At 37.9% G+C, this 11,144-nt stretch overlaps 1 pseudogene; it reads right to left on the bottom strand.

Moving 5' to 3' along the window:
- Positions 1-10,052: 10,052 nt before the first annotated feature.
- Positions 10,053-10,619, bottom strand: LOC147454354 (cytochrome P450 CYP736A12 pseudogene; annotated as a pseudogene).
- Positions 10,620-11,144: the final 525 nt, after the last annotated feature.

Genomic DNA, 11,144 nt, shown 5'->3' with positions numbered 1-11,144 from the left:
GGATGATAAGCCAATGAGACATCTCCGCCATTAGCAATCACATCGAAGTGACTATAGAAATGTTGTACCAAAATTTCCTTAACAGTTTTCTTGCCCACCACCACTTTGAAATCTAGCACTCGTGCTTTCCATGATGAACAAAATAGATTTGTTGTTGAGGATCTTTTCCTCTGACTATCTATATTGATGGAGTTTGAGATAGTGATAGAACTTATGGTGCTACTTGGCCTCCTTGGGAGACTAATGGCGAGGATTTCTAGGGAGAGAGCACAACAACCCCTAGAGCTATTAGGATGAGAAGAAGAAGAAGAAGAAACCATGCCTCTTTCTGCGTGGTAGAAGAAAGCGTGAACTTGCTTCCAATGGAGGGAAATTCAAGCAAGAGCTTTTGGTGGCGAGAGAATGATACAGTATCATGGTTGTCTTTCAGTACCATTACTACATATAGACCCTCGGTCCACATATAGATACCTTCAATGCCGTAAAAACGAGGTTTTACCTCATGTTCTTCTCTTTCTTTTGCATTTTTTGATGTATTTCTACGTTACATTGGCTTGCTATTCATTGGATGCGCCTCCTTTTGTCTCTCCTCAATAAGGCCCTCCAAATGACCTCTCAAATTCCCTGATGTGTAATGGAGCATAAAGCAATGTTGTCCAAAAAGAGAATCATGGCTTTTATCATTAGACATATAGAAATGATAGTATTTTGGAACATTACTTGAAGTCTGCTTTTTTTCAACATAAATGGATAGCAAGAGTATATACACTTAATACATTTGGTACTTATTCTCTAGTTCTCCTATCCTACTAGGTGTGTTATTGCATAAATCCAATGTAGGGTATTCCTAATGGCTTCAAAATAAAAGAAAAATCGCTACATACATAGTGTAAGGACACTTTAAAAGGAAAACAAATCTGAAGACAAACACAAATGTATCAATGTGAAATCAACCAGCTCTTCATATGGACATAAAATTTCTCTTCACTTTCCACCTTCATGTGTCTTTTCATTTCCTAAACTCACCCTTCAATTATGCACTTACGATGTTTCGAAAGGTTATTTATTTTTCTAGATTCTGGAGACCTAAGAGGTATATTATTGTATAAATATATGATGGTATGAAACCATTCTTTTAAATACTTTTTTTACTATTGTTTTGACTTCACCTACCTCAAACACCCAAGACTCAATGGCCCAAGGTACAAAGACATATACCAAATCATTTCGACTTAAAGAAACTCACCAAAATTAATCAAAGAACCCCTGCAATACTAGAGTGAAAATAATCCATAACTCGAGTAGTTAGTGCCAAGTCGAGTGATAAAACGAATGAGAATTAGGTTGAAGTAAGTGAGGAAAGAGATTAATGATTTAAAGTGATCATCAAACCATGCCTAATTTACACTGAAGTTCTCGACAAAATTCTCCCAATTTACACTCAAGTTCTCGACAATCAATACAAAATTCAGTTTCTACCAAGTTTTTGGTCAGTTTGGTGATCCAAATTCTATGGGCCTTTACAAAAGATATTTGTACACATACATAGTCTTTGGTATCAACCTTGGACACTTTTGAGCTGAAAGTAAATAATCACGATTATTTCTTTTGGCCTAAAATGAGCACTTTCTTCAAGTTTTTCAGCGAACAGTCTTTTTATGATCTATTTTAAGCCTCAGAGTCAAGTCAAAACTTAATTTGGCCTAAAATAATTTGAGTTTTTTGCAAACTTTTGAAATTTTTACCTCAATGCATCCTTAAGCTTACCCACTGGTTCATACAACTTTTAAAACATAATCCAACCGGATTCAGTGGTTGACAGTCTTTTGGTGCTATTTCTAACCGTAGTCCTGGAATTTTGCAATTTCACATAAACAACTCAGAATTGATTCTTTTGGATAGAACAATGTTCCACCTCGGATTCTACTTACCCTACTCCTAGGTTCTACTGCAATGGGGTTGTGGAAAGTGTCTACAAACACTCGTTTTCTTATTTTTTATGGATTTTTAAGCCTTGACCTTAAGACTTATCTCACTATCTCAAAGTCCTAGTACTTAGCAAGTACAACTTACTTCAAAACTACCTCTACACAGCAAAATATGACAATCTTAAGCTATAGAGTTTTAAAAAAAAAGTTTTGACTCTATCTGATCCTAAAGAAAGTTAAAGGATAACTTCACAAGACACTCGTGTTTTTCCCTAGTTTAGGTCTCTTTGATCCTCGACAACGGCACCAAATGTGGGACGGGTGTCCAACCTCACTCCTATCTTTTTGCAGACATAGCGAGAACCACGAATATAATTGTCAATCCATAGGCCGAAGCTGACTCGATTAGTGCATAGAGGCTACAAGAGGTTTTTAATCTCTTGGAAAACAACAGACAACTCGCATCTAACTCAAGCTACACTCAAATGACAAAAATCACCAAAAATCTAGTCGCTAATCAGCAAACAAATCACATGTGTTACAACATCAAACGACATCCAAACGTCACAAAATTTATAGGACATGTTTATAAGACCTAAGCACACATGCTTATTGTCTCAAATCTCACTTTAGATCAAGTGCAAAAATCACGATTATTAATAGCAGTCAGTTTTTGACATAGTCGTCTTCGACCCAGAATGCATAAATGCTTAGTAATGATGCCCCAATACCCGGCCTATACTTAGTTTATGATTTTAAAGCTTAAATTCCTACTTATGATGAAATTAGCAACGATGCCAAAAGCTACGGAATACCATGAAATGCTTACGCCAATGCATAGAGCCCTTAGTTGCGGTTGCGACGCAACAGAGACGGCACTGCAATGTGACAACCAGGAAGGGAGTAGGAAGCGCGAGAAAGAGAGAAGCAAGCGCCATTAGCTCACGTTGTGTTTCGATTATCCAAAACTTATCAAAAATTGGCTTTTATACCTTAGCCAAGGTTTTTGTGGTCAAAACTAATAATGTGGAAGCTCTAACTAAAGACAGGTTGATACAATCTGAAAGCTTGTAGTCCCAGCTCATCAATAACATTGTTTATCTAAAAAGTAAGAGTTACAACATTCCCGATTCATCAAAATAAAAAGTGTTTTAACAATGAAAGCTCCAAAAAATGTTATCTGAGTTATCCGAGTTATCTTGCTGTGCTAACACCTACAAACTTCATTGCCCACACGCGCACGAGAGAGAGAGAGAGAGAGAGAGAGAGAGAGAGAGAGAGAGAGAGAGAGAGAGAGAGAGAGAGAGAGAGAGAGAGAGAGAGAGAGAGGATAGTGGAAGCATGACAACAGCTCGAAGAGCAGCGCACAAGGTGACAACAGAGAGGATATTGTTGTCCACATATACCTACAGGTATGAGAGAGAGACATAGAGAGGAGACAGAGAGTAGTATTGTGGGTGCTTTTTTGAATGCTTAACTCAAAATGGTATGTTATTTTGGGACTAATACACAAGCCAAAACAACAACCTTTCAAATATTTGCCGAGTTTCCACAATGGCACATAGAGACAACTCTACGTTAAGCTAAACGTCTTACGATGCCATATTGACACTTTTTTTTGATGTGTGTGTGTGTGTCCCTATTTGTGATAGAACAGAATTTTTAATGTTGTGTTTTAAATTAGATCCCTTGTGTGCACAATGGCGCGCAAATTTCATTCTATTCGTCTCTAAATCGTTCCCGTGCGCCATAATGCCACTCGTAGAGAGAGAGAGAGAGAGAGAGAGAGAGAGAGAGAGAGAGAGAGAGAGAGAGAGAGAGAGAGAGAGAGAGAGAGAGAGAGAGATTGTTAGAGTGCAGTCTTAGAGAGAGAGAGGGAGATAGAGAGAGAGATTTTTAGAGTGCAATCTTAGAGAGAGAGAGAGAGGGAGATAGAGAGATATTGTTAGAGTGAGAGAGAGAGAGAGACAGAGAGAGAGAGAGAGAGAGAGAGAGAGAGAGAGATTGTTAGAGAGAGAGAGAGAGAGACATTGGCTTACAGTTAAATAGTTAGAACAAAGGCGATTGTGAGGAAGGCATGGAAAGGACCACGTGTGGCTACTAAAGTAGGAGAAAGATCTACTAGTAAAAAGAAGAGACCTGAGAAGCCCATGAAAATCTTGAAATCTCCAAGAATGAATAGGCTACAAAGACACATCATACTATTTAAGGAAATCAAGAAGGCTCAGAAATGTATCGAGCTTCTAGTACCAAAGCTTCCATTCCAAAGACTAGTCAAGTCAATATGTGAGGAAGCATGTTTTGAAACCATGAGGTGGAAATCTGTTGCACGGTCAGTACTACAAGAGGTAGCAGAAGTGTTTTTGCTAGGATATTTCAATGATATAGAAATTGTTGCAGCACATGCACATAGGGTAACGATTATGGACAAAGATAGTGAAACTCTAAAAAGAGTAAGGTGGAGATATGATAAGCTGCTCCAGCCCAACAAATTTATAGATAATAAAATGAAGGAATTTTTGCTTATTCCTACATCAAAGCCAGAGGCGGTGAAGATTGTAGAAGTCACCCACGATGTGAATACCAGGGCCAGGGCTGAACAGAGAAGTCGGCATGCAGAAGAGTTAAATAAACTGAAAGAGAAGGAAAAGACAGCAGATGCTATAGAAGAAGAGGTTAACAGCTACCATATTTTAACACACGAAATCAATGTCAGCAACAACAAAATTTTTTCATCTATGGAGGAAGGATTAATAGTAGATTTACATCTAGAAGATGGTATAAGAAGACTTGCATTAGATTCTATGGATTTCAATATATTGCGGAATCCAGATGCTCAAATCACAAATTCAATTGTATATATCTTTCTGAAGTAAGATGCTTTTACCATCTCTAGCATATTTTTATTCAGCCTTGAGGCTAGAGACTAACAACATCAAACCGTCTTGTAGTTTGATAAAGAGTGAGCTACCTCCACAATGCCATGCAAATATATATATATATTGGATTCCCAGATTTCTCCCTTTCTCAGAATGAAAAATACCCCTGTTGGTACATTCGAGAAGTGGCTTGCTCATTGTCAAATGCTGCAAGTAACAACCATAATTTTTCCATATGAGAGCAACCACCACTAGAGCCTCATGTGCATTGAACTTAACAAGCCAGCTGTCTGGACACTAAACTCAATTCAAGGAATGCATCCAGAATTGAAACTGTGAGTATTGATAATAATAAGTTGGTTTTATTTTTTATACACAATGGAGATAGTTATTGCATTGGGTTCATACCAACCTGCTTGTAGATGCATAAAAAGACTGTTGCACGCATATGGAAGGCTATGCAAGAATCTAGAGTTGTACATGTCAGAAATTAAGGAAGTCATGGTGCCTTTACAGACTGATGGAAACTTGTGCGGATGGAGATACCTCCTCCATGCTAAGTTTATACTGCAGAGCTTTTTTGCATTAAAGCCATTCATGTCAAAGGTATGCATTTTGCACAGCATTACTATAACATTGTGACAGTTTGGACCAAGTCGTGTCTCAATTCCTTTTTGTTTTTGTTTTGTCTTTTGCAGAGTGCATTGGAGAAGTACACCATAGAGTATTTGCACCGATACCATGCCACCCTAATCCAACATCTGCTTGCAATTTCACATATCATGAGTATGGATGCAGAACAAATCCAGTTGGATGGCCACATTGTAGAGTAAATGGTGACTGCTGATGGACTGTAGCAAACAAATTCCATAAGGGCAACTGAGAAAGGACAGGAGCTACAAGAGGGAGGGACTTCCAATATGAGAAATGTTGTAGAGGGAGCGTTTGACAAGGAGAAAAGTCCAAATTGGGGGAAGCCCACACAGGAGCAAGACACAGATTCAGGGACTGAGAAAGAAATAAATGTTGAAACTCCCTTTGCACTTGGAGGGTTTCAGAAGGATGCAGTTTATGCAGAGGGAGGGGCTAAAAAAGAACGCTCTAACCCTCAATCAAGGCATACCTCTACCACATCTCCACTTGTTGAGCTTGAAAATCAAGAGTCTTTTATGCCTGACACACAAACAAATCATAGCACATTAGAAGCAAAATCCGGTGCAATGGATCCCTCCACACTAGAGACACAAGAGTCTCGAACAACAGAAGAACAAGAGAAGACGGTCTAGGATTTCAACACTGGACAAGACAACCTCGATGGCAGGCAAACCTTGTATGGACCCTTGCTAGACATCCTATGATTGTTCCAATAAAAACCTATATTAAAGAATATGAAAGTCAACCTATTGTCTAACTACCTATTTGTTTTGCAAAATGTTTGCAAAGATTGATTATTTTGGACATCAACACATTGTTGGTGTTTCACGAGTCGTATGATCCCAATGCAAAAGTTATCAACCTGTGCAACTTCAAGATATGCGATTACAGATGTATTGTGCGTCCAGGAACCAAGGAATTTATACAGTTTCTACTTCCAAGGTTTCGAGTTGCCATATGGTCCTCTATGCTACAAAGAAACCTCAATCCCCTTGTAAATATCGTTTGCAATGTAGTGGGAATCAAACGTTCGCAATTTGATTTTTTGTACTCGTAGAAGTAGTGTGTTTACATTGAAGGGGACTACAACCCTACCAAACCAAATGTATTGCTATTCTTTAAACCTTTTTTCCAAATCCATGTCTCACATGATGATATCAACACTTTGTTGATAGATGACACACCCCATAAGGGCTTGCTAAATCCACCGGGCACCACTCTCTTCCCACCCTCATGTCAAGGTCATGAGCATGACTTTTATCTAGAGGGCATTTTGATCCCTTATCTCGAGAATTTGTATTTTACTCCATTGATTGTTTTAGAGTTTGCACTTACAATACTCTCTAAAATGCTAGCTATCTAGATTAATATGATTATTTGTGCTTCTCAATGTGGTGCCATGGAAACGTGTGTGTGTGAGAGAGAGAGAGAGAGAGAGAGAGAGAGAGAGAGAGAGAGAGAGAGAGAGATTATACATAACTCTGCATATGTTGTTCAAAATATACAGTTATCACAGTACCAGCTAACAAAGGGACATAGGTAGTGAAACAGACCTCATTTTACAATTGAAATAAAGATATAACCAAATTGTGGGAATCATTTCCTAACCAAATTACAAGAGACGTTGGAATTGAAGTCATGAATATAGATTCATTCAAGTTACGTTGGCACGATTTGGACTCCGCAAGTTAATTCTCTACAAAAAATCTCGTTTTCTGATCATTGCATTACTTTGCGTCCACCAATTCAGAAATAGAACAGTGAGGGATCGTTCTCTGCGGACTCGTCCACAATGTCCTGTTGAAGTTGCAGAAGGTTGCATTGCTCTCTTATAGTGACCACTGTCACAAGGTTGAGCTCTTTGTCGAATACATCCACATCTATGACACCATTGTTCTCCAGGCCTGCTCACTCTTGTTGATCAATACGAATAAACTTAGAGTAGCCTACAACAATCTGAGAGAGCTGGTCCGCAGCTTGTCACAGAAGCAAGCATCTAGAGATTTACATACCAGCATGGTCTTTGCAACATGTATGTGGAAGGTATGAAATAGTTCCACAAATAAACTTATAGAACAAAAATTAGCCTTTACCAATTTCGTAGGCACTGAATTTTGTAGGGACCTGTGCACATCCCTAAACAGCTTGCTTTTGAGAGCCTCACACACAGTGGTGTCGGGGACTGGCCAGTCCATACAACTCCAATTGGTAGGGAGAGAGAGTTTAATCAGATTATCTTTTTGATTTTCTTGGTTGAGCTGGTAGAAATGTTCATATAAGAAAATTCCCTCATCTGTAAGACTCTTGCTAGTTCTTCCATCATACTGTAAAACACCAATGTCAGCGTGGGTTACAGAGATGAGACCAATAATACACTCCAGTGACTCTCATTCCTCGTACGATGAAGGATAGACATCTGCAACAACAACAAAATTTAAGACACCTAGTCTAACTACTGAAACGAATGAAGAACTTATGAGAAATAGATCTTTCTCTGTTAATATTGTTCTACCTCTTCAAAAGAAAAAAACAAATAAAGAGAACAACAAGGTCTAAAATTAAGAATAGAGATGGAAGGCTATGAACACACTCACAGTTGCATCGAGGATGATAAGTTAATGACACATCTCTACCATTCGCAATCACATCGGAGTGACTATAGACACGTTGTACCAAAACTTCCTTAACAGTTTTCTTGCCCACCACCACTTTGAAATCTAGCACTTGTGCTTTCCATGATGAACAAAATAGATTTGTTGTTGAGGATCTTTTCCTCTTTCTTGGTTTCATAAGAACCCAATAACCTTTGTATATTCTCTGTTGTTGCCATTAACTATCTATATTGATGGAGTTTGAGATAGTGATAGAGCTTATGGTGCTACTTGGCCTCTTTGGGAGACTAATGGTGAGGATTTATAGGGAGAGAGCACAACAACCCCTAGAGCTATTAGGGAAAGAAGAAGAAGAAGAAGAAAACATGCCTCTTTCTGCGTGGTAGAAGAAAGCGTGAACTTGCTTCCAATGGAGGAAAATTCAAGCAAGAGCTTTTGGTGGCGGAAGAATGATACAGTATCGTAGTTGTCTTTCAGTACCATTACTACATACAGACTCTGGGTCCACATATAGATATCTTTAATGCTGTAAAAACGAGGTTTTACCTCATATTCTTCTCTTTCTTTTTCTTTTTTTGATTTATTTCTTCTTATTTGTACTGTTACGTTGTCTTGCTATTCATTGGATACGCTTCCTTTTGTCTCTCCTCAATAAGGGCCTCCAAATGACCTCCCAAATTCAGTGATGTGTAATGGAGCATAAAGCAATGTTGGCTAGAAAGAGTATCATGGCTTTTATCATTAGACATATAGAAATGATAGTATTTTGGAACATTACTTGAAATCTTCTTTTTTTCAACATAAATGTATGATAGGAAGTGTATATACACTTAATACATTTGGTACTTATTCTCTTATTCTCCTATCCTACTAGATATATTATTGCATAAATATGATGTAAGGTATTTCTAATGGCTTCAAAAAAAAAGAAAAATCGCTACCTACATAGTGTAAGGACACTTTAAAAGGAAAACAAAGGAGAAGACAAACACAAATGTATCAATGTGAAATCAAACGCTCTTCATATGGGCATAAAATTTCTCTTGACTTTCCACCTTCATGTGTCTTTTCATTTCCTAAACTCACCCTTCAATTATGCACTTACTAATGATTGGGGAGACCTAAGAGGTGTATTATTGCATAAACGTACGATGGTATTAAACCATTCTTTTAAATAATTTTTTAATTATTGTTTTGACTTCACCTACCTCAAACACCCAAGACTCAACGGCCCAAGGTACAAAGACATATACCAAATCATTTCGACTTAAAGAAACTCACCAAAATTAATCAAAGAACCCCTTCAATTTAAAGTGAAAACAATCCATAACTCGAGTAGTTAGTGCCAAGTCGAGTGATAAAACGAATGACAATTAGGTTGAAGTAAGTGAAGAAAGAGATTAATGATTTAAAGAAATCATCAAACCATGCCTAATTTTTTAACCACACGATTTAAAGGGATCCTCAAACCATGCCAAATTTTTCAACCCCATGATTACTAGCTCAACCAAGAAAATTGATACATATATAGATGGCAGGAAATTTTGTTAGCACTTTACTAGAAAACTTGAGAGCAAACCATGACGTGTAACCTTCCTACAAAGCCATACCTTAGAGTTTGACTTATGGTGCATCACAAGCATTATACCCATGTACAATTGGAATGCAGGGACATGAAGGTGTAGGGAATGGTCCTTCACTGACCATTCCCATGTGGGGGGTGCCTTACTAGCAATATATTCTAGTTAAATAATAGTCATCAACAAAAGACAAAACAAAGTCCAAAGATTACTCCAAGTCCAAATCAATATATTTATATTCATGTATTAAGATCATAACAACAAAAAACTCACCAGTAAACCTAAGGTTTTTAGCATAAAACTTATCTCATAACCGAAAGTTTACAAGCATTTTTACATGAATGGGAATTCCTACTAAAGAGTACCTTAGCAATTATCTTATAGCATCTGCCTAGTTATTCAATAAAGATGTAGAGGCAATCTAGGTGTGGCAACAGCTTGGAGGTGTTTTTCCATGCCAACAAATAATCCAAACTTCTCGGACATATCAAGGATTCCTTCACTTGTCCCACTGGGACTATGCCATGTGAAAGATTGAACCAATGTTGCAAGCACGAGACAAACAGTGGAGATTCCCAAAGTCCACCCAGGGCATCTTCTACATCCCATTCCAAACAGTAAGAAATCAAAATGTTGGCCCCCAAAATCAATATTCTTCTTTGCAAACCTCTCGGAGAGAAACTCAAGAGGTTCTTCCCATACAGACGAATCCCTACCTATGGCCCATGTATTGACATATATGCAAGTACCAGGACTAATTTTGAAACCTCCAATTATACATTGTTGCTTAGCCTCTCGTGGAACGAGAAGTGGTATAACCGGATGCAGACGCATACTCTCTTTGATCACATATTCAAGATAGGTTAGATTTGGAATGTCACTCTCTTCAACAAGTCTTCCCTTTCCAACCACGTTGTCCAACTCATCATGGAGTTTTTTCATTACCTTTGGATGGTTTATGAGTTCAGCCAAAGCCCATTCCACTATTTTAGCCGATGTGTCGGAGGCTCCAGTAAACACATCCTTAGGAAAAACAAAACAAGATAAAAACAAAAGGAGAAAAAATTACAAATTAGCATTCATCACTAAACGAGTACAAGCCAATGCTAGTTAGTAAGTCAAATATCAACAAAGGATCAAAGGATCAAATTTTAGGCCATATCAATCTCCTATTTCATTTGAAGAACTCGAGTTTAAAAACAACCACTAGAAAAAGCTAAATTTCAAAATCACATATCAAAAGAGAAAGCATTTCCAACTTTGGAGGGTGAAAAATCATAAACATGTCCTAGGTTTTTTTTTTTTTTTTTAAAAGCCATACTCACAAATGTGTACGGAGATTAGATAGTCCTGGGCTATTCTAAATGGACATGAATCCGTAGGACAATAGCCACTTATCAGTGGGAACAATTTTTTCATTAACTAGAATCTGACGAGATCCTCTTGATTTAATAGAAGCAAAAGGGGAAGTGGAGCCAGGTGATAGGTTGC

The sequence above is a fragment of the Adiantum capillus-veneris genome, chromosome 7 (assembly GCF_014529385.1).
Source record: "Adiantum capillus-veneris isolate H3 chromosome 7, ASM1452938v2, whole genome shotgun sequence".
Lineage (NCBI taxonomy): Eukaryota > Viridiplantae > Streptophyta > Polypodiopsida > Polypodiales > Pteridaceae > Adiantum > Adiantum capillus-veneris.
The sequence above is the reverse complement of the archived record's forward strand: the minus strand, read 5'-3'. Positions and strand labels throughout refer to the sequence as shown.